At 57.9% G+C, this 22648-nt stretch overlaps 10 non-coding genes and 2 pseudogenes across 10 annotated transcripts; all 12 read right to left on the reverse strand.

Annotated features, from left to right (window-relative positions):
• Nucleotides 1-5469: 5469 nt before the first annotated feature.
• Nucleotides 5470-5586, reverse strand: LOC133105969 (U5 spliceosomal RNA). The gene has a single exon (XR_009704152.1). It is a non-coding gene; the product is annotated as a U5 spliceosomal RNA (small nuclear RNA).
• Nucleotides 5587-5918: 332 nt separating this feature from the next.
• LOC133106396 (U2 spliceosomal RNA) lies at nt 5919-6096 on the reverse strand (annotated as a pseudogene).
• Nucleotides 6097-12299: 6203 nt separating this feature from the next.
• On the reverse strand, nt 12300-12416 carry LOC133105971 (U5 spliceosomal RNA). Its single transcript, XR_009704153.1, has one exon. It is a non-coding gene; the product is annotated as a U5 spliceosomal RNA (small nuclear RNA).
• Nucleotides 12417-12748: 332 nt separating this feature from the next.
• Nucleotides 12749-12939, reverse strand: LOC133106199 (U2 spliceosomal RNA). Its single transcript, XR_009704369.1, has one exon. It is a non-coding gene; the product is annotated as a U2 spliceosomal RNA (small nuclear RNA).
• Nucleotides 12940-13372: 433 nt separating this feature from the next.
• LOC133105972 (U5 spliceosomal RNA) lies at nt 13373-13489 on the reverse strand. Its single transcript, XR_009704154.1, has one exon. It is a non-coding gene; the product is annotated as a U5 spliceosomal RNA (small nuclear RNA).
• A 332-nt stretch (nt 13490-13821) lies between these two features.
• On the reverse strand, nt 13822-14012 carry LOC133106200 (U2 spliceosomal RNA). The gene has a single exon (XR_009704370.1). It is a non-coding gene; the product is annotated as a U2 spliceosomal RNA (small nuclear RNA).
• A 433-nt stretch (nt 14013-14445) lies between these two features.
• On the reverse strand, nt 14446-14562 carry LOC133105973 (U5 spliceosomal RNA). The gene has a single exon (XR_009704155.1). It is a non-coding gene; the product is annotated as a U5 spliceosomal RNA (small nuclear RNA).
• Nucleotides 14563-14894: 332 nt separating this feature from the next.
• On the reverse strand, nt 14895-15077 carry LOC133106437 (U2 spliceosomal RNA). The gene has a single exon (XR_009704490.1). It is a non-coding gene; the product is annotated as a U2 spliceosomal RNA (small nuclear RNA).
• Nucleotides 15078-20593: 5516 nt separating this feature from the next.
• LOC133105974 (U5 spliceosomal RNA) lies at nt 20594-20710 on the reverse strand. Its single transcript, XR_009704156.1, has one exon. It is a non-coding gene; the product is annotated as a U5 spliceosomal RNA (small nuclear RNA).
• A 332-nt stretch (nt 20711-21042) lies between these two features.
• LOC133106201 (U2 spliceosomal RNA) lies at nt 21043-21233 on the reverse strand. The gene has a single exon (XR_009704371.1). It is a non-coding gene; the product is annotated as a U2 spliceosomal RNA (small nuclear RNA).
• Nucleotides 21234-21666: 433 nt separating this feature from the next.
• Nucleotides 21667-21783, reverse strand: LOC133105975 (U5 spliceosomal RNA). Its single transcript, XR_009704157.1, has one exon. It is a non-coding gene; the product is annotated as a U5 spliceosomal RNA (small nuclear RNA).
• A 332-nt stretch (nt 21784-22115) lies between these two features.
• LOC133106501 (U2 spliceosomal RNA) lies at nt 22116-22316 on the reverse strand (annotated as a pseudogene).
• Between the last annotated feature and the right edge of the window lie 332 nt (nt 22317-22648).

Genomic DNA, 22648 nt, shown 5'->3' on the forward strand with positions numbered 1-22648 from the left:
GGGCGTGCGCCACCGACTCCACCAGCCCACAGCCCCTTGGACAGAGTGGGCTGGCACTGCACCCATGGCGATGCAGCACCTCCCGCACCGACAGCCTGCCCATCGCGCACAGCCAGTGGAGGTCCCGCACCACCCCTGGTGCCCTCCCCCCGCTCACCTTGCCCCACTCGAGGTTCAGCGGCACCCCTTCAGGACCTGCCACCTGCCTGCCCGCAATGCTGTTGTACAGCAGCCTGTGCTGGAGAAGGCTCTCCCTCTCCACTGGAGCCGGGCACTGCCCAAGGAAGCGCAGCACTGCCTGATAGGCCGGGGACTGCTGTTCTGCCCGTGGAGCCACGTGGGTCAGCGGCACCCAGTGCCTCAGCGCGTTCGCCAGGTGGAAACGGGCAAAGTGGTAGCACTTGTGGGGGACCCTTCCCAGGACCATCCTACACGCGAACGATGTAAAAATCGCGTCAAGTTTCAGGGGGATTCTCGGCACGCCGCGACCCCCCTTGTCCACCGGCATGTACATGAGGTCGCGACGTACATATTCGTACCTCCCTCCCCACAGAAACTTGAACATGGCCCTGGTCAGGGCCACCTTGAGCCTTGCAGGAACTGGGAAGACGTAGGCCAGATGCAGGAGTAGCGGGAGCAGGACAGCCCTCACCACTACCACCCTCCCAGTCAGTGACAGCCGCCTGCGTGCCCACACCCCCAGCCGTGATCTCACCAGCGCCATACGTTCTTCCCAGTTCCGCTCCCCACTGCCCTGGGGAAAGAAGCGCACCCCCAACACCTTCAGTCCCCCTTGGCACCGCTCCCAGCCACCGTAGTCCCTCACCTCCTCTCTCCACCGGCCACACAGCAGGACTGAGGACTTGGACAGGTTCACCCTGGAGCCCGTCCCTGCCGCAAACCTGTCCACCAGGACTCTCACCCTTGCCAGGGACCGAGTTGAAGACACAAAAATTGTTGTGTCATCAGCATACTGCTGGATCTTCAACTCGGCCCCTGCGGCCCCTGGGATCCTCACCCCGTCCACACCTGGGTCCCGACGCACCAGCTCCGCGAAGGGCTCCATGAACAGGACGTAGAGCAGCGGGGAGATTGGGCACCCCTGCCGCACCCCCCCCGCTTGCTCCACAGCCCCGCTCAGAAACCCATTGATCTTAACACAGCTGTACACTCCCCTGTACAGCATGTGCAACCAGGACCGAAACCGGGGGCCCAAACCCATCTGCTGCAGGACCCGGAAAAGGAAGGCGTGCTGCACCCGATCGAAGGCCTTCTCCTGGTCGATGCTGACCACCGCCAGAGGAAGGCCCCGATCGCGCACCCAGTCAATTGTGTCCCGCAGCAGAACCAGGTTCCAGCTGCAGGACCGCCCCGGTACCCCACAAGTTTGGTCAGGGCTGACCAGGACGTCCATCACCTGCTTCAGGCGGACCGCAGCTGCTTTGGCCAGCAGCTTATAGTCCGCCGTCAGCAGGGTGATTGGACGCCAGTTCTTAAGGTCAGCCCTGTCCCCTCCCTTGTGGAGCAGCGTCACCACTCCCTTTCTCATGGAGGCCGACAGCGCTCCCCCCTCCAGAAGCGCCTGAAACACCTCCATGAGATCCGGACCAATGATGTCCCAGAACTCCCTATAGAACTCCCACGGGAGTCCGTCATGCCCCGGGGCCTTCCCTTCCCTCATGGAGCGGAGCGCCCCTGTCAGCTCCTCCAGACTGAGCTCCGCCTCCAGTGCCTGCCCTTCCTCCCGCCCCAACCGGGGCACCACACACCCCAGCAGTGCCTCCTGCTCCTCCGGGTCGCACTCTCTCCTGCTGAAAAGGTCTCGGAAGAAGCCCTCCGCGATCCCCAGCATCTCCGGGACCCCCGTTTCCAGCCCCGCTTCCCCTTCCAACCCAGAGATCACGGCGGCCCTCCTCCGAGCCTCAGCAGCCTGAAAAAAAAAAGCAGTGGGCTTCTCCCCCTCCTCCATCTCCCTCAGCCGGCCCTGGAAGGCCAAGGCCTTAGCCCTCCCCTCCAGGAGGCTTCTCACCCTCTCCTTCGCCCCCTCATAGGCCTCCCACCTCACTGCCCTCCCCCTGTTGAGCTGGGTGTGCATATACGCCAAGGCGTCTAGCCACTTCTTCACCTCCGTCCGCTCCCTCCGCCGCTGCGCCATGCTGTACCTTTGGCAAAAAAGGCCGAAACGCACTTTTGCCGCCTCCCACCAGTCTACCACTGTGGAGTAGAACCCCTGCAGTGCCCTCACGGCCTTATAAAAGCCTCGAAAGGCCTCCTGGAACGCCCTGGATTTCATTAGGGAGGTATTCAATTTCCAGTAGCCTGGCCCCCATTGCGTGTTGGGAATGGGGACCGCCACCTGCAGCATGTCATGGTCAGATGCCCATGAAGGCTGCAGCGTGGCGGTCACCCCCACCCACTCCTTCGGCACAAAAATGTAGTCCAGGCGGCTCGCAGCTCCCCTGGAATTCCGCCAGGTAAAGCCTGGAGCCGCCGGATGTGCCGCCCGGAAGGAGTCGACCAGGCCGTAATCCCTGACCAACTCCGCCAGCGCTCTTGCCGAATAATCCCCCCCCCCAGCAGCGCTAGCCCCACCCCCATCCAGCGACACATTAAAGTCCCCCCCCAGGATTATCCGCCTGGAGGTGGACAGACTGGGCACCAGCTCCCTAAAAACCTCCAGCCTCCGCCCACTCCGAGTTGGCCCGTACACATTAAAAATTCTTATTTTAAAAGGACCCTGATTAACGTCTGCGTACATCGCCCGCCCCGCCACAATGTCCACAGACTCCTGGATTTCCATATCAGCGCCCTTCACCAAAATCCCCAGCCCATCGGCATGAACGCTGCCCACCGACCACGCCGATGGGCCCCACGTCCACTCCTCTGAGAAACCCAGTACATCCCCCATGTCCCGAAGGTGCACCTCCTGTAACAAAAAAACCTTCCCTCTTGTCGCCGCTAAAGAGGCAAAAAGTGCCTGCCTCTTCCCCGAGTTTCTCAAACCCCGCACATTCAAAGTAATTACATTTACCACCATTTTTTTAACAAAAATTTTTTTTTTTTACTGACCTTCAATCCCCTTCCTTCTCAGAGGAGTCCCCCCCTCCCTCGAGTCCTTTCTCCATCCCCATCACCCCTGTGATCCCCGCCACATCCCAGCCTGCAAACTGGGAAGCCGGGCTGACTGCCGGTCCCGCTGAGGCCGCAGAGGCTCCGGATGCCTCCTCCAGGTCCACCTCAATGTCCACCTCCTGGGCCTCCCCCTCCGCCGAGTCTGAAAGGGCCAGGAACCTGTTCTGCAGAGGAATGCCCGGTCCTGCCTTTGCTTCTCTCCCGTTCGTGTCCCCCGAGCGAACCCGCTTCCGTGCTGCCACCTGCGCCCACTCCGGCACCTCTCCCTCTGGAGGAGGGCTGTCCCCCCACGCCAACGGGGTCTGCAGGTCCGCAGTGGTGCACATAGCCGCTCCCTCCGCCTCCGGGGACAAAACCTCCTCCACAGGAGGCACCGACAAAGGGGAAAATAGCTCCGGCGAACCCTCTCTTGGGACTCCGGACTCCTCCGCCCAGACCCTCGCCTTCATCACCACTGCCCCAAGCCCCAAACCCAGGCCAGGACGCGAGGAAGGCCCGAAGATCTGCCCCGGTGAGTAGGCCCGGACCGGACCGGAATCCGGACCCAGACCGGAACCCGGAACCGGACCAGAACCCGGAGCCGGACCGGAACCCGAACCGGAATCCGGAGCCGGACCGGAACCCGAACCGGAATCCGGAGCCGGACCGGACCCCAGAGCCGGACCCGGGCCGGAACCCGGAGCCCGCACGGAATCCGGAGCCGGACCGGAACCCAAAGCCAGACCCGGACCGGAAACCGGAGCCCGACCGGAAGCCGGACCCGACCCAGACCAAGCCTCCATGGTCTCACTGGACCCCCTTGCCTCTTGCTCTGTACTCCCCTCCGCGCCCCTCCGTGGCTCCTCCAAAGCTGAGGTCTCGCTCCTGTGCCCAGGATGCAGGGATGGTTCCGGAACCGGAGCCAGCCCACCAGGCCCCACCCCTTCCTGATCCGGCCTAGTGGCCAAGGCCGCCGCAGAGCCTGGGCTAGTAGTGCTGGAAGGCCCAGCCCCGTGCTCCGAAGCCTGCCCTCCCTCCGTAGCCGACTCCCCTGCTTCTCGCCCGGCCTTCCTGGTGCTAGGCCGTGCTTGGCCTCCAGGAGGCCCAGAGTAGGCCCCAACATTTCCCTTAACCAAGGCCGCAAACGACCTCACCCTTTCCGGACAGGCCCGGAAAAGGTGCTCCACACTCCCACAGAGACTGCATGCTTTCGGGGCCCCACAGTCTCTTGTAGCATGCTCCGTCGATGTACAATGCCTACATCGGTCGGTGGAGCACACCGCCTTCACATGCCCGTACATCCCACACCGACGACAGTACAACGGTTGCCCTGGGTATACAAGGTAGCCCCTGTCCGGGCCTATGGAGAAGGCCCCAGGCGGATGTGCTACCCCCCCCACCCCTGAAGGATCCTGTTTAAACCGCACATTAAAACGTCTTTTCCCGTTCCAAAACCCAAACCTATCCTTCAATTTTACCCCCTCCCTCACATCTGCACAGTACCTGAGCAGGAAGGCCAGGATGTCCTCCTCCCGAACAAAGGGGTTGTAGAGGTGGATCATCAGGGGTCGCAGGGCCTTGTTGTACAGCAGATGCATGGTGATTCCCTGCAATGCCGGGTCCTCCTTATGTTCCAGAAAATTTTGGTGCAGGTTGTAGCAGGCGGCTTCTGACACAAAGGTCAAGTCGAAAAACCCTCTCGGGGAAAAATCCTGCAGGCAAAAGACTGTCTCGTTGTCCACTCTCAACAGCTCCTTCAGGATGTTCTTGACAAAAAACTCAAGCGTAAAACCTTTTCTCTTCTCTCCGTCCTCCATCTCCACCCGAACTGTGTTCCTCAGCCGCACCCTATGGGTCGGCACATCTCCTTCTGGCGCTGCCATCCTCTTCCCGTCTTTTCCTTAGCCAAAAGGCCGAGAAGCGATAACCGCACACTGGCCCCTGCCGACGGCGCCCTCCCGGTGGCCCCGGACCGCGCTCGGGGGAAGACGCCACCTGGCCCAGGAGCCGGCCCCCCTCCCCGCCTTCCCAAGAACCCTGCGCACGCACTGACTGGCCGGTCGGCGAGCTACCGTAACGACCGGACTCAGCTGGCTCCTCCCACCAAGATCCACTGTCCTCCACTGGCAGGCACAGCCGCCAAAAACACTCGACACATACCGAGTACGCTGTTACGTACTTACTACCGAGTTACTTACTGAATAGCCGCTCTCTAGGCAGCGACCAAAGCTATTTAGCGAGCGGGGCATCGATCGAACGCGGCAAGCAGGCGATAAGCCAGAAACGAGCAAGTCGGCGACTCGCAAGCAACCCGCATACCTGTCGCACATTGCCGTCTGTCCTTAAACCGTTCGAAGTTGCCCCGCCCTGTGGACGGAGCATCCAAAAATAGCACAAACTCAGGTGCGTTCCTCTCCACGGAAATCTTTAGTAAAAGGCGAAAGATTTGTGCGTGCTGAAGAGAAACCCGAGCGAAATGTGACCTTTCAGCGCACCAGGCGCCTCCGGCCCCCTTCCCAGCCACTCCCACTGACCCGGGGTTGCCACTGCCGCCAGCCGGCCGGCCGGACAGACAATCCGAGAGGGAAGGTGGGAAAAGCGAGACAGCGCAATGACAACAAACAGTTACGTCCCGCACAGAAAACTACATCATTTTGCTAAAAAACAGAGGCAAGCACACTTACAACAAGGGCACATATTCACCCTATTTACAACACAATTTACATACATACAAAAAAAACAAACAAACAAACAAAAAGGGGGAAGAACAGGGCAACAAAACACAACCTTTTTTTGCACAAAACTTGGAGAGGCGCACCGTTCCCGAACGCACTGCAATAACGGGTCGATGCTTGAAGCGGACGGAGCAAGCTCCTTCTCCGACTCCCTGTGCCAAAAATCCGTTTAATATATAGTCCCCTGATAGGGGACGTATCAGATATTAAACTGATAAGAACAGATTTTTTTGTATTTAAATTAATTTATTGGTCCACACCAACCTCATTACATTTTCATACAAACAATAAACAAACAAATTCCAAACCACATCCTCTTAACAACTGTAAACTCAAAACCCCACCCTCCCCTGAAGTCCCAAAGTCCCAACACATTCCCACTGTATCAACACATTTCAAACCAAACAAAAAACAGAACCGAAACAACCATACCACCCCCCACCCCACCCCCTCCCACCCCCCACTTACCCTAATTACAAAACCCCAAACAAACAACTCCAACAACAAAAACAATACAAATACAAAAACAACAAGAAGAACCCCACCCTCCACCCTCCCCCCTCCCCCCTCCCCCCTCCCCCCTCCCCACCCCACCCCACCCCACCCCACCCCACAAACCCCGAACCCAACCACCCCAATCACATACATTCTATTTACATGCTTACATATTCCCAGGACCCCCCTCCCAGAGGAAGAGCCTTTCCAGGCCTCCCCAGTACTTCCGCACCCATTCCCACCCGTGCACCACCCCATCCCCCCTTATTCTCTCCGCTACCCTCCCAGAGAACCTATGGAAGAGCTGGCTGGGAGTCAGGACCCTCAGCCTCATCCCCACTGCTGCCATCCTGTCCTCCCACAGCACCCACTTGCCATACCCTACCACCTCCCACACTACACCCTCAGCCACGGCTCCCACTGCCGCCAGCCCCCGCCTGTACAGGACTCTCTCTCTGCTCAGGGTGAAGGCAGGCCCTATCCCACTGAGGAGGCCCTGCACCAACCCCCAGTACACCCTTGCAAACTGGCACTCCCATAGGGCGTGCGCCACCGACTCCACCAGCCCACAGCCCCTTGGACAGAGTGGGCTGGCACTGCACCCATGGCGATGCAGCACCTCCCGCACCGACAGCCTGCCCATCGCGCACAGCCAGTGGAGGTCCCGCACCACCCCTGGTGCCCTCCCCCCGCTCACCTTGCCCCACTCGAGGTTCAGCGGCACCCCTTCAGGACCTGCCACCTGCCTGCCCGCAATGCTGTTGTACAGCAGCCTGTGCTGGAGAAGGCTCTCCCTCTCCACTGGAGCCGGGCACTGCCCAAGGAAGCGCAGCACTGCCTGATAGGCCGGGGACTGCTGTTCTGCCCGTGGAGCCACGTGGGTCAGCGGCACCCAGTGCCTCAGTGCGGTCGCCAGGTGGAGACGGGCGAAGTGGTAGCACTTGTGGGGGACCCTTCCCAGGACCATCCTACACGCGAAAGATGTAAAAATCGCGTCAAGTTTCAGGGGGATTCTCGGCACGCCGCGACCCCCCTTGTCCACCGGCATGTACATGAGGTCGCGACGCACATATTCGTACCTCCCTCCCCACAGAAACTTGAACATGGCCCTGGTCAGGGCCACCTTGATCGTTGCAGGAACTGGGAAGACGTAGGCCAAGTGTAGGAGTAGTGGGAGCAGGACAGCCCTCACCACTACCACCCTCCCAGTCAGTGACAGCCGCCTGCGTGCCCACACCCCCAGCCGTGATCTCACCAGCGCCATACGTTCTTCCCAGTTCCGCTCACCACTGCCCTGGGGAAAGAAGCGCACCCCCAACACCTTCAGTCCCCCCTGGCACCGCTCCCAGCCACCGTAGTCCCTCACCTCCTCTCTCCACCGGCCACACAGCAGGACTGAGGACTTGGACAGGTTCACCCTGGAGCCCGTCCCTGCCGCAAACCTGTCCACCAGGACTCTCACCCTTGCCAGGGACCGAGTCGACGACACAAAAATTGTCGTGTCGTCCGCGTACTGCTGGATTTTCAACTCGGCCCCTGCAGCCCCTGGGATCCTCACCCCGTCCACCCCTGGGTCCCGGCGCACCAGCTCCGCAAAGGGCTCCATGAACAGGACGTAGAGCAGCGGGGAGATTGGGCACCCCTGCCGCACCCCCCCCGCTTGCTCCACAGCCCCGCTCAGAAACCCATTCACTCTTACGCAGCTGTACACTCCCCTGTACAGCATACGCAGCCAAGACAGAAACCGAGGGCCCAAACCCATCCGCTGCAGGACCCGGAACAGGAAGGCGTGCTGCACCCGATCGAAGGCCTTCTCCTGGTCGATGCTGACCACCGCCAGAGGAAGGCCCCGATCGCGCACCCAGTCAATTGTGTCCCGCAGCAGAACCAGGTTCCAGCTGCAGGACCGCCCAGGTACCCCACAAGTTTGGTCAGGGCTGACCAGGACGTCCATCACCTGCTTCAGGCGGACCGCAGCTGCTTTGGCCAGCAGCTTATAGTCCGCCGTCAGCAGGGTGATTGGACGCCAGTTCTTAAGGTCAGCCCTGTCCCCTCCCTTGTGGAGCAGCGTCACCACTCCCTTTCTCATGGAGGCCGACAGCGCTCCCCCCTCCAGAAGCGCCTGAAAGACCTCCATGAGATCCGGACCAATGATGTCCCAAAACTCCCTGTAGAAGTCCCACGGGAGTCCGTCATGCCCCGGGGCCCTCCCTTCCCTCATGGAGCGGAGCGCCCCTGTCAGCTCCTCCAGACTGAGCTCCGCCTCCAGTGCCTGCCCTTCCTCCCGCCCCAACCGGGGCACCACACACCCCAGCAGTGCCTCCTGCTCCTCCGGGTCGCACTCTCTCCTGCTGAAAAGGTCTCGGAAGAAGCCCTCCGCGATCCCCAGCATCTCCGGGACCCCCGTTTCCAGCCCCGCTTCCCCTTTCAACCCAGAGATCACGGCGGCCTTCCTCCGAGCCTCAGCAGCCTGAAAAAAAAAAGCAGTGGGCTTCTCCCCCTCCTCCATCTCCCTCAGCCGGCCCTGGAAGGCCAAGGCCTTAGCCCTCCCCTCCAGGAGGCTTCTCACCCTCTCCTTCGCCCCCTCATAGGCCTCCCACCTCACTGCCCTCCCCCTGTTGAGCTGGGTGTGCATATACGCCAAGGCGTCTAGCCACTTCTTCACCTCCGTCCGCTCCCTCCGCCGCTGCGCCATGCTGTACCTTTGGCAAAAAAGGCCGAAACGCACTTTTGCCGCCTCCCACCAGTCTACCACTGTGGAGTAGAACCCCCGCAGTGCCCTCACGGCCTTATAAAAGCCTCGAAAGGCCTCCTGGAACGCCCTGGATTTCATTAGGGAGGTATTCATTTTCCAGTAGCCTGGCCCCCATTGCGTGTTGGGAATGGGGACCGCCACCTGCAGCATGTCATGGTCAGATGCCCATGAAGGCTGCAGCGTGGCGGTCACCCCCACCCACTCCTTCGGCACAAAAATGTAGTCCAGGCGGCTCGCAGCTCCCCTGGAATTCCGCCAGGTAAAGCCTGGAGCCGCCGGATGTGCCGCCCGGAAGGAGTCGACCAGGCCGTAATCCCTGACCAACTCCGCCAGCGCTCTTGCCGAATAATCCCCCCCCCCAGCAGCGCTAGCCCCACCCCCATCCAGCGACACATTAAAGTCCCCCCCCAGGATTATCCGCCTGGAGGTGGACAGACTGGGCACCAGCTCCCTAAAAACCTCCAGCCTCCGCCCACTCCGAGTTGGCCCGTACACATTAAAAATTCTTATTTTAAAAGGACCCTGATTAACGTCTGCGTACATCGCCCGCCCCGCCACAATGTCCACAGACTCCTGGATTTCCATATCAGCGCCCTTCACCAAAATCCCCAGCCCATCGGCATGAACGCTGCCCACCGACCACGCCGATGGGCCCCACGTCCACTCCTCTGAGAAACCCAGTACATCCCCCATGTCCCGAAGGTGCACCTCCTGTAACAAAAAAACCTTCCCTCTTGTCGCCGCTAAAGAGGCAAAAAGTGCCTGCCTCTTCCCCGAGTTTCTCAAACCCCGCACATTCAAAGTGATTACATTTACCACCATTTTTTTTAACAAAAAATTTTTTTACTGACCTTCAATCCCCTTCCTTCTCAGAGGAGTCCCCCCCTCCCTCGAGTCCTTTCTCCATCCCCATCACCCCTGTGATCCCCGCCACATCCCAGCCTGCAAACTGGGAAGCCGGGCTGACTGCCGGTCCCGCTGAGGCCGCAGAGGCTCCGGATGCCTCCTCCAGGTCCACCTCAATGTCCACCTCCTGGGCCTCCCCCTCCGCCGAGTCTGAAAGGGCCAGGAACCTGTTCTGCAGAGGGATGCCCGGTCCTGCCTTTGCTTCTCTCCCGTTCGTGTCCCCCGAGCGAACCCGCTTCCGTGCTGCCACCTGCGCCCACTCCGGCACCTCTCCCTCTGGAGGAGGGCTGTCCCCCCACGCCAACGGGGTCTGCAGGTCCGCAGTGGTGCACATAGCCGCTCCCTCCGCCTCCGGGGACAAAACCTCCTCCACAGGAGGCACCGACAAAGGGGAAAATAGCTCCGGCGAACCCTCTCTTGGGACTCCGGACTCCTCCGCCCAGACCCTCGCCTTCATCACCACTGCCCCAAGCCCCAAACCCAGGCCAGGACGCGAGGAAGGCCCGAAGATCTGCCCCGGTGAGTAGGCCCGGACCGAACCGGAATCCGGAGCCGGACCGGAACCCGAACCGGAATCCGAAGCCGGACCGGACCCCAGAGCCGGACCCGGGCCGGAACCCGGAGCCCGCACGGAATCCGGAGCCGGACCGGAACCCGGAGCCGGACCGGAACCCAAAGCCAGACCCGGACCGGAAACCGGAGCCCGACCGGAAGCCGGACCCGACCCAGACCAAGCCTCCATGGTCTCACTGGACCCCCTTGCCTCTTGCTCTGTACTCCCCTCCGCGCCCCTCCGTGGCTCCTCCAAAGCTGAGGTCTCGCTCCTGTGCCCAGGATGCAGGGATGGTTCCGGAACCGGAGCCAGCCCACCAGGCCCCACCCCTTCCTGATCCGGCCTAGTGGCCAAGGCCGCCGCAGAGCCTGGGCTAGTAGTGCTGGAAGGCCCAGCCCCGTGCTCCGAAGCCTGCCCTCCCTCCGTAGCCGACTCCCCTGCTTCTCGCCCGGCCTTCCTGGTGCTAGGCCGTGCTTGACCTCCAGGAGGCCCAGAGTAGGCCCCAAACTCACCCTGCACCAGGGCCGCAAACGACCTCACCCTTTCTGGGCAGGCCCGGAAAAGGTGCTCCACACTCCCGCAAAGACTGCACATTTTCGGGGCCACACAGTCTCTTGTAGCATGCTCCGCCGATGCACAATGCCTACATCGGTCAGTGGAGCACACCGCCTTAACATGCCCATACAATCCACACCTACGACAGTACAAAGGTTGCCCTGGGTATACCAGGTAGCCCCTGTCCGGGCCTATGGAGAAGGCCCCAGGAGGATGTGCTACCCCCCCCACCCCTGAAGGATCCTGCTTAAAACGGACATTAAAACGTCTTTTCCCGTTCCAAAAACCAAATCTGTCTTTCAATTTCACCCCCTCCCTCACATCTGAACAGTACCTGAGCAGGAAGGCCAGGATGTCCTCCTCCCGAACAAAGGGGTTGTAGAGGTGGATCATCAGGGGTCGCAGGGCCTTGTTATATAGCAAATGGACGGTAATCCCTTGCAGTGCCGGGTCCTCTTTGTGTTCCACAAATTTCTGGTGCAGGTTGTAGCAGGCGGCTTCTGACACAAATGTTAAATCAAAAAACCCTCGTGGGGAAAAATCCTGGAGGCAAAAAACTGTCTCGCTGTCAACCCTTAGTAACTCCTTCAAGATGTTCTTCACAAAAAAATCCAAAGTGAAACCTTTCCTCCTCTCTCCGTCCTCCATCTCCACCCGAACCGTGTTCCTCAGCCGCACCCTGTGGGTCGGCACGTCACCTTCCGGCGTTCCCATCCTCTTCCCGTCTTTATCTTTGCCAAAAGGCCGAGAAGCGATAACCGCACACTGGCCCCTGCCGACGGCGCCCTCCCGGTGGCCCCGGACCGCGCTCGGGGGAAGACGCCACCTGGCCCAGGAGCCGGCCCCCCTCCCCGCCTTCCCAAGAACCCTGCGCACGCACTGACTGGCCGGTCGGCGAGCTACCGTAACGACCGGACTCAGCTGGCTCCTCCCACCAAGATCCACTGTCCTCCACTGGCAGGCACAGCCGCCAAAAACACTCGACACATACCGAGTACGCTGTTACGTACTTACTACCGAGTTACTTACTGAATAGCCGCTCTCTAGGCAGCGACCAAAGCTATTTAGCGAGCGGGGCATCGATCGAACGCGGCAAGCAGGCGATAAGCCAGAAACGAGCAAGTCGGCGACTCGCAAGCAACCCGCATACCTGTCGCACATTGCCGTCTGTCCTTAAACCGTTCGAAGTTGCCCCGCCCTGTGGACGGAGCATCCAAAAATAGCACAAACTCAGGTGCGTTCCTCTCCACGGAAATCTTTAGTAAAAGGCGAAAGATTTGTGCGTGCTGAAGAGAAACCCGAGCGAAATGTGACCTTTCAGCGCACCAGGCGCCTCCGGCCCCCTTCCCAGCCACTCCCACTGACCCGGGGTTGCCACTGCCGCCAGCCGGCCGGCCGGACAGACAATCCGAGAGGGAAGGTGGGAAAAGCGAGACAGCGCAATGACAACAAACAGTTACGTCCCGCACAGAAAACTACATCATTTTGCTAAAAAACAGAGGCAAGCACACTTACAACAAGGGCACATATTCACCCTATTTACAACACAATTTACATACATACAAAAAAAACAAACAAACAAACAAAAAGGGGGAAGAACAGGGCAACAAAACACAACCTTTTTTTGCACAAAACTTGGAGAGGCGCACCGTTCCCGAACGCACTGCAATAACGGGTCGATGCTTGAAGCGGACGGAGCAAGCTCCTTCTCCGACTCCCTGTGCCAAAAATCCGTTTAATATATAGTCCCCTGATAGGGGACGTATCAGATATTAAACTGATAAGAACAGATACTACACTTGATCTTAGCCAAAAGGCCGAGAAGCGATAACCGCACACTGGCCCCTGCCGACGGCGCCCTCCCGGTGGCCCCGGACCGCGCTCGGGGGAAGACGCCACCTGGCCCAGGAGCCGGCCCCCCTCCCCGCCTTCCCAAGAACCCTGCGCACGCACTGACTGGCCGGTCGGCGAGCTACCGTAACGACCGGACTCAGCTGGCTCCTCCCACCAAGATCCACTGTCCTCCACTGGCAGGCACAGCCGCCAAAAACACTCGACACATACCGAGTACGCTGTTACGTACTTACTACCGAGTTACTTACTGAATAGCCGCTCTCTAGGCAGCGACCAAAGCTATTTAGCGAGCGGGGCATCGATCGAACGCGGCAAGCAGGCGATAAGCCAGAAACGAGCAAGTCGGCGACTCGCAAGCAACCCGCATACCTGTCGCACATTGCCGTCTGTCCTTAAACCGTTCGAAGTTGCCCCGCCCTGTGGACGGAGCATCCAAAAATAGCACAAACTCAGGTGCGTTCCTCTCCACGGAAATCTTTAGTAAAAGGCGAAAGATTTGTGCGTGCTGAAGAGAAACCCGAGCGAAATGTGACCTTTCAGCGCACCAGGCGCCTCCGGCCCCCTTCCCAGCCACTCCCACTGACCCGGGGTTGCCACTGCCGCCAGCCGGCCGGCCGGACAGACAATCCGAGAGGGAAGGTGGGAAAAGCGAGACAGCGCAATGACAACAAACAGTTACGTCCCGCACAGAAAACTACATCATTTTGCTAAAAAACAGAGGCAAGCACACTTACAACAAGGGCACATATTCACCCTATTTACAACACAATTTACATACATACAAAAAAAACAAACAAACAAACAAAAAGGGGGAAGAACAGGGCAACAAAACACAACCTTTTTTTGCACAAAACTTGGAGAGGCGCACCGTTCCCGAACGCACTGCAATAACGGGTCGATGCTTGAAGCGGACGGAGCAAGCTCCTTCTCCGACTCCCTGTGCCAAAAATCCGTTTAATATATAGTCCCCTGATAGGGGACGTATCAGATATTAAACTGATAAGAACAGATACTACACTTGATCTTAGCCAAAAGGCCGAGAAGCGATAACCGCACACTGGCCCCTGCCGACGGCGCCCTCCCGGTGGCCCCGGACCGCGCTCGGGGGAAGACGCCACCTGGCCCAGGAGCCGGCCCCCCTCCCCGCCTTCCCAAGAACCCTGCGCACGCACTGACTGGCCGGTCGGCGAGCTACCGTAACGACCGGACTCAGCTGGCTCCTCCCACCAAGATCCACTGTCCTCCACTGGCAGGCACAGCCGCCAAAAACACTCGACACATACCGAGTACGCTGTTACGTACTTACTACCGAGTTACTTACTGAATAGCCGCTCTCTAGGCAGCGACCAAAGCTATTTAGCGAGCGGGGCATCGATCGAACGCGGCAAGCAGGCGATAAGCCAGAAACGAGCAAGTCGGCGACTCGCAAGCAACCCGCATACCTGTCGCACATTGCCGTCTGTCCTTAAACCGTTCGAAGTTGCCCCGCCCTGTGGACGGAGCATCCAAAAATAGCACAAACTCAGGTGCGTTCCTCTCCACGGAAATCTTTAGTAAAAGGCGAAAGATTTGTGCGTGCTGAAGAGAAACCCGAGCGAAATGTGACCTTTCAGCGCACCAGGCGCCTCCGGCCCCCTTCCCAGCCACTCCCACTGACCCGGGGTTGCCACTGCCGCCAGCCGGCCGGCCGGACAGACAATCCGAGAGGGAAGGTGGGAAAAGCGAGACAGCGCAATGACAACAAACAGTTACGTCCCGCACAGAAAACTACATCATTTTGCTAAAAAACAGAGGCAAGCACACTTACAACAAGGGCACATATTCACCCTATTTACAACACAATTTACATACATACAAAAAAAACAAACAAACAAACAAAAAGGGGGAAGAACAGGGCAACAAAACACAACCTTTTTTTGCACAAAACTTGGAGAGGCGCACCGTTCCCGAACGCACTGCAATAACGGGTCGATGCTTGAAGCGGACGGAGCAAGCTCCTTCTCCGACTCCCTGTGCCAAAAATCCGTTTAATATATAGTCCCCTGATAGGGGACGTATCAGATATTAAACTGATAAGAACAGATGTTTTTTTTTTTGTTTAAGAAACTTTTATTTTACAAATTACATTTTACATTTTATTTACATTACATACACATAACCCCCACTGTATACCCACCCCTTACCTTTTCCACAGACAACACCTATATATTCAGTATTTACACTTTTATTTACACTATTTACACATTTGCCTCTTAGAGGCTCAAGGCGGCCCTCACCTTTTCCCATTTCTTTTCTCCCCTTTTTTTTTCCCCTACGTGGGCGCACACCCTCATCTCCACCTCCACTCTTCTCTCCCACCCCTTAAAACACTGCACCCCCGTCGTGCCATCTGAGGGATTCAGTACCTTCCTGTTCCTACTGTCCCACAGGGCCAGCTTCCCCCAGCTCACCAGGAGGCTGAAAACCTCCCTCTCCTCCGCCTTCATGCTCCCCACCCCGGCAGCCCTCATGACCCCCTCCTTGTCCACTGCTGTGGCCCATACCGGGAGAAACACCCCCCTGTTTGCCCTACCCCAGAACACTCTTGCGAAAGGGCATTCCCATAGGGCGTGCCCTCCCGTCTCCTCCCTCCCACAGCCCCTAGGGCACAAAGGGCTCCTGGCAGTGCCCGCCCTGTGCATCCTCTCCCTCACCGGTAGTCTTCCCAGACCGCCCAACCAGTTCAGGTCTCCTGCCCGGTTTGGGAGCCACCTGGCCGTCAGCCACCTCCATTGCCCTCCGCACCTTTCCACCTCCCTCTCTGCCTCCCTCGTCCTCCTGCCCAGGATCGCTTTATAGAGGGCCCTATGGTCCCGCAGCCCCTGCGCCATGATGATCTCTCTGTGAGCCCTTAAAAAGAGAACTGCCCTTGCGTAACACCACGGGGTATCCTCCGCCCTCGGCCCCCTGTTGTCCCACCCCACCAGTTCTCTCATTGCTGTCCCCACCCACATCTTCATGAGGTGCCGGCACTTGTGGCCCTCATCCGCCACCAGGGTATCAAAAATGCCCTTTAAAGCTAGCACCTCTAGCTTTAAGCCCACATCCACGAGGCCTCTTCCCCCTTTCTCCACTGGCAAAAATAAAACCTCCCGTTTTACCGGCTCTAACCGCCCTCCCCACAAGAAATTAAAAATCAACCGGTTCATTTTCACCTTGCACACCGCCGGCATCGGAAAAACCCTCCCTAAATAAATCAATTGCGGCAAAAAATCCGCCTTCACCACTAATACCTTACCTGTCAATGTTAATGCCCTCGCCCTCCACAAACCCACCCTCTTCCTTACCTTTTCCAGGCACTGTTCCCAGTTCAGCCTGTCTGCCCTCTCCCTGCTGAACCGGATCCCCAGCACCTTCATCCCGTCCTCACACACTGCGAGGCCATGCTGCTCCCCCCTCCTCCCTCTCCATCCCTCGGTCACCATCACTGCCGACTTGCTGTTGTTCACCTTGGACCCCGACCCCCGACAGTACTGGCCCACCAGGCCCATGACCCTCTCGATGTCCCTTTCCGAGGAGACCACCACAGTCGTGTCGTCCGCATATTGCAGCAGCTTCAAAGTCTCTCCCCCGCTGCCTGGGATCTGCAGGCCCCTAAAAGCCCTGTCCTGCCTCATCAGCTCTGCCAAGGGCTCTATGAAGCAGACATAGAGTAGTGGGGACAGAGGGCACCCCTGTCTCACCCCTCTTCCCTGCGACACCGCCGCGCTCAGAGCCCCGTTCACTTTCACCCGGCTGAAGGCCCCGCTATAGAGGGTCTTCACCCAGGAAATGAACCTCACTCCGAACCCCATCTTGCCCAGAACCTGCACCAGGAAGGCGTGATCGACCCGGTCGAACGCCTTCTGCTGGTCCAGGCTGATCACCCCTACCCCCACCTTCCTGCTTCTCGCCCAGCTCAGCACATCCCTGAGCAAGATTAAATTCTGGGTCCCCATCCTTCCTGGGACCGCACAGGTTTGATCTGGTCCCAGCACTTCCCCCAGAACCCCCTTGGCCCTGTTGGCCAGCACCTTCCCCAGCACCTTGTAGTCGGTGCAGAGGAGTGTGACTGGCCGCCAGTTCCCCAGATCTGTCCTCTCACCCTTCTTGAACAGCAGGTGTATAACCCCCTCCCTCATTGATAGGGGCATTTTCCCCACTTCTCCCACCCGGTTGAAAACCTCCACCAGGTCCTCCGCCATTATACCCCAGAAGTGGGTATATAGCTCCCTGGTGATCCCGTCCCTCCCTGGCGTCTTCCCCGCTTTTAGGGAGAACAAGGCCTCCCTTACCTCTTCCTTGCCTATCTTCTTCCCCAGAGCTTCCTGTCTTCCCTCCCTTACCTTCCTCCAGAGCTTCCCTACCAGCCTGTCCCCCTCCTCTGTGTCCCTCTCCTCCCTCCCAAACAGCCCTGAGTAAAAAAGCGCCGCGGCGTCCAGTTTTTCCTCCTGCTTCCTTACCTCCCCCTGGCCTGTCCTTATCGCCTCTATCCATCCGTCGCTCTGGCGTTCCCTCACGACTTTAAAAAAGAAAGGGGTTACCCTCTCATCCTTCTCCCTCCTCTCCACCCTTGCCAGGAAGGCGAAACGCCTTGCTCTCCCGATGTAATGAGTTTTTATCTTTTCTTTTAAGCCCTTTACCTCCTCTGCGTTCACCCTCCCTCCCCTGTTTGCCACCCCCACCCAGTATTGTAGTTCGCTCCGTAGTGCCCACACTCTCTCTCTCTCTTCCCTCCTCTTCGCTATCCCATAGGCCTCACAGAACTCCCTTACCCTTTGTTTTACCACCTCCCACCACTCCAAGATACATGGAAATTTGGCCTTGAAAGCCTTCCAACCAAAATAAAACTCCTTGAACTGCTCTACAAAAACTGCATCCTCCAGGAGTTCTGCATTAAAGCTCCAAATCCTGCTTTTTTTCCGCTCCCCTCCCTCTAATACACACTTTATTGCACAATGGTCGGACGCCCAGCTTGGTAGCAGCACAAAACTTTTCAACTTAAACGCCTTTGAAACAAAAAAATAATCCAGCCTCCTCCTACAGCCCCTGGAGTTCGCCCATGTAAACCCCTCCCCCTGTCGGCCATTTTCCCCAAAACAATCAAACAAAGAAAACCTAACTAAAATCTCTTTTTCTAAATAACTAACAGAAAAATCCCTCCTTCCTCCCACTATCCCTTCATCCACAGCCACATTAAAGTCCCCTCCCAAAATCATACCTCTATTCGTTGCCAACAAAACCGGCAACAACTTAAAAAAAGCCAAACGCTCTGAAATATTGCACGGGGCATGTACATTTATGAGCCGTAATTTTTCCCCCCCCCACAAAACATCCACACACAGGAGCCTTCCTGGGACTATGGTCAGGAACTCCTCGACCACTACCCCCCTTCCCCTAAACAAAATCCCCAAGCCGTCTGCGTGGACATTGCCCACCGACCAAACTGAAGGCCCTAAACCCCAATCCTTCCTAAACATGGCCACATCCTTCCCCCCTCCCAAATGGCATTCTTGAAGGAACAGTACATCAAACGGCACCTCTTTTAGCGATAAAAACAGTGCAACCCTTTTGTCCCGTTCCTTTATGCCCCTGGCATTTAGAGATATGAAAGTCCTCTCCATTACTAAAACTGTATTAAAAGACTTATTGGCTTCCGGCCTACCTCCGTCCAAAAATCTTCTCCATGGCCCCCCTCGGATCCGTTAGCGGTGGAGCCTCCAAGCTCCCCATCTCCTTCTCCACCTCCTCGGCCCAGTCCTTGGGCCTAGCCACGGCTTTGGTAGGGGCCTTGGCCTTAGCCTGCCTCCCCCCCGGTGGAGCTCCAGCCATCTCAGGCCTCTCCTTCCTCTTCTCTCCCCTCAGCCTGATGACGGCATCCTCCTCCATGGACAGCTCCATGTCGGAGTCGTCGCTGCCTTCATCCACCGTCTCCCCCCCCTCCCTGCTGCCGAGCTCCAGGTCGGTGTCCGGGATCGGGCCTTCCTCCATGTTAGGCCCGGCTGAGCCCGGCCTAGGCCCTCTCTGCTCCCCCTTCCTGCTCTCTGCCTCGCTCTGCTCTGCTGGGCCTGGTGTAGGCCCCTCAGCCTCCACTGGGCCTGGTGTAGGCCCCTCAGCCTCTGCTGGGCCTTGTGTAGGCCCCTCCACCGTCGCTGGGCCTAGTGTAGGCCTCTCTGCCTCCTTTGGGCCTGGTATAAGCCCCTCAGCCTCTGCCGGGCCTGGTGTAGGCCTCCCTGCCCCTGCCAGGCCTGGTGTAGGCCTCTCAGCCCTTGCTGGGCCTGATGTAGGCCTCTCCGCCTCCTTTGGGCCTGGTGTAGGCCCGTCAGCCTTTGTTGGGCCTGGTGTAGGCCTCTCAGCCCCCGCTGGCCCTGGTGTAGGCGTTGCTCTCTCCCTGGCTGCGTCGGCGTAGGTGCGGCGGCGCTCAGGGCATGCCCTCATGAAGTGGTCTCTGGAGCCACAGGTGTTGCAGGTGCGTGGCTCCTTGCACTCCGCCGCCATGTGCCCTTGCTGTCTACAGTTATAGCATACCACCGACCGGCACCCCGCGTCGACATGGCCCACCTCCATGCACCGTCGACAGAAGGGAGGCTGCCTGGAGTACATAACGTGGCCCTTTACTCCCTCGACCATGCAGAGGGCTGGAGGATGGAGGTAGCCCTCGTAGCCATGGTCACTCTCCCGGAGCAGGACCTCGTACACCCTCTGGCCGTTCCAGAATCCATAGGCGTCCCTCCGGTATCTGGGTCCAGCCACCACCCTGGCGTACCGCTCCAGGTACCTCCCGACAGCCTCGTCCGGCACGTTCATATCAAATAAATTGATCACTACCACCCTGTGGTTCCTCCTCTCCATGGACTCGAGTCGGAACGGCCCCAGGTCTTCCATCTTACTCCGCTCCATAAAGGCTTTGAACGCATCCGGTCCCCTAAAGGCGATGTCCACGAATTCCTCCCTTCCGTTCCGTTGAATGCCCAAGATTTCCTTCTCCGTCAGCAAGAACTTCTCCAACACAAAAGCCTTCACAAACTCCTCCCTCTGTGGCATGCTCCCTGGGACTCCTGCCCACTTCACCCTCACCGTATTCCTTACAGCTCTCCAATTGTTTGTCGCCATATTTGCTGTGTTCGCTTCTCCCTCCCACAAACCACTTGATCTTAGCCAAAAGGCCGAGAAGCGATAACCGCACACTGGCCCCTGCCGACGGCGCCCTCCCGGTGGCCCCGGACCGCGCTCGGGGGAAGACGCCACCTGGCCCAGGAGCCGGCCCCCCTCCCCGCCTTCCCAAGAACCCTGCGCACGCACTGACTGGCCGGTCGGCGAGCTACCGTAACGACCGGACTCAGCTGGCTCCTCCCACCAAGATCCACTGTCCTCCACTGGCAGGCACAGCCGCCAAAAACACTCGACACATACCGAGTACGCTGTTACGTACTTACTACCGAGTTACTTACTGAATAGCCGCTCTCTAGGCAGCGACCAAAGCTATTTAGCGAGCGGGGCATCGATCGAACGCGGCAAGCAGGCGATAAGCCAGAAACGAGCAAGTCGGCGACTCGCAAGCAACCCGCATACCTGTCGCACATTGCCGTCTGTCCTTAAACCGTTCGAAGTTGCCCCGCCCTGTGGACGGAGCATCCAAAAATAGCACAAACTCAGGTGCGTTCCTCTCCACGGAAATCTTTAGTAAAAGGCGAAAGATTTGTGCGTGCTGAAGAGAAACCCGAGCGAAATGTGACCTTTCAGCGCACCAGGCGCCTCCGGCCCCCTTCCCAGCCACTCCCACTGACCCGGGGTTGCCACTGCCGCCAGCCGGCCGGCCGGACAGACAATCCGAGAGGGAAGGTGGGAAAAGCGAGACAGCGCAATGACAACAAACAGTTACGTCCCGCACAGAAAACTACATCATTTTGCTAAAAAACAGAGGCAAGCACACTTACAACAAGGGCACATATTCACCCTATTTACAACACAATTTACATACATACAAAAAAAACAAACAAACAAACAAAAAGGGGGAAGAACAGGGCAACAAAACACAACCTTTTTTTGCACAAAACTTGGAGAGGCGCACCGTTCCCGAACGCACTGCAATAACGGGTCGATGCTTGAAGCGGACGGAGCAAGCTCCTTCTCCGACTCCCTGTGCCAAAAATCCGTTTAATATATAGTCCCCTGATAGGGGACGTATCAGATATTAAACTGATAAGAACAGATACTACACTTGATCTTAGCCAAAAGGCCGAGAAGCGATAACCGCACACTGGCCCCTGCCGACGGCGCCCTCCCGGTGGCCCCGGACCGCGCTCGGGGGAAGACGCCACCTGGCCCAGGAGCCGGCCCCCCTCCCCGCCTTCCCAAGAACCCTGCGCACGCACTGACTGGCCGGTCGGCGAGCTACCGTAACGACCGGACTCAGCTGGCTCCTCCCACCAAGATCCACTGTCCTCCACTGGCAGGCACAGCCGCCAAAAACACTCGACACATACCGAGTACGCTGTTACGTACTTACTACCGAGTTACTTACTGAATAGCCGCTCTCTAGGCAGCGACCAAAGCTATTTAGCGAGCGGGGCATCGATCGAACGCGGCAAGCAGGCGATAAGCCAGAAACGAGCAAGTCGGCGACTCGCAAGCAACCCGCATACCTGTCGCACATTGCCGTCTGTCCTTAAACCGTTCGAAGTTGCCCCGCCCTGTGGACGGAGCATCCAAAAATAGCACAAACTCAGGTGCGTTCCTCTCCACGGAAATCTTTAGTAAAAGGCGAAAGATTTGTGCGTGCTGAAGAGAAACCCGAGCGAAATGTGACCTTTCAGCGCACCAGGCGCCTCCGGCCCCCTTCCCAGCCACTCCCACTGACCCGGGGTTGCCACTGCCGCCAGCCGGCCGGCCGGACAGACAATCCGAGAGGGAAGGTGGGAAAAGCGAGACAGCGCAATGACAACAAACAGTTACGTCCCGCACAGAAAACTACATCATTTTGCTAAAAAACAGAGGCAAGCACACTTACAACAAGGGCACATATTCACCCTATTTACAACACAATTTACATACATACAAAAAAAACAAACAAACAAACAAAAAGGGGGAAGAACAGGGCAACAAAACACAACCTTTTTTTGCACAAAACTTGGAGAGGCGCACCGTTCCCGAACGCACTGCAATAACGGGTCGATGCTTGAAGCGGACGGAGCAAGCTCCTTCTCCGACTCCCTGTGCCAAAAATCCGTTTAATATATAGTCCCCTGATAGGGGACGTATCAGATATTAAACTGATAAGAACAGATTTTTTTTTTTTTTTTTTTTTTTGTGGTGAAGCTCAAAGTCAAGGCATTAGCGTTGGCTAAGAGTTTTACCTTTTTATTATTAAATCTACTCTAACTAATCCTATTCACATATGTACAACAACGCCGTTGTCCGAATCAAAATCCAAGTCAATCCATATCCAAATCCAATTTCCAGTAGCAATAAATCCAATCAGATAACCCCGAAGGGTACAATTCAGGCCCCGAAGGGTACATTTCTAACCCCGAAGGGTACTAGTCTATCAGGGGGAACCTAAAAAACCCCCGATCGCTCCTCACCACCAGGCCAAAGCCTGGCTTGAGAGCAGGTGGAATACGCTCCAGACCTCCAGCAGAGACCCTAGGGGATCCATGAACCATC

This window comes from Conger conger, chromosome 12 (genome assembly GCF_963514075.1).
Source record: "Conger conger chromosome 12, fConCon1.1, whole genome shotgun sequence".
Classification (NCBI taxonomy): domain Eukaryota; kingdom Metazoa; phylum Chordata; class Actinopteri; order Anguilliformes; family Congridae; genus Conger; species Conger conger.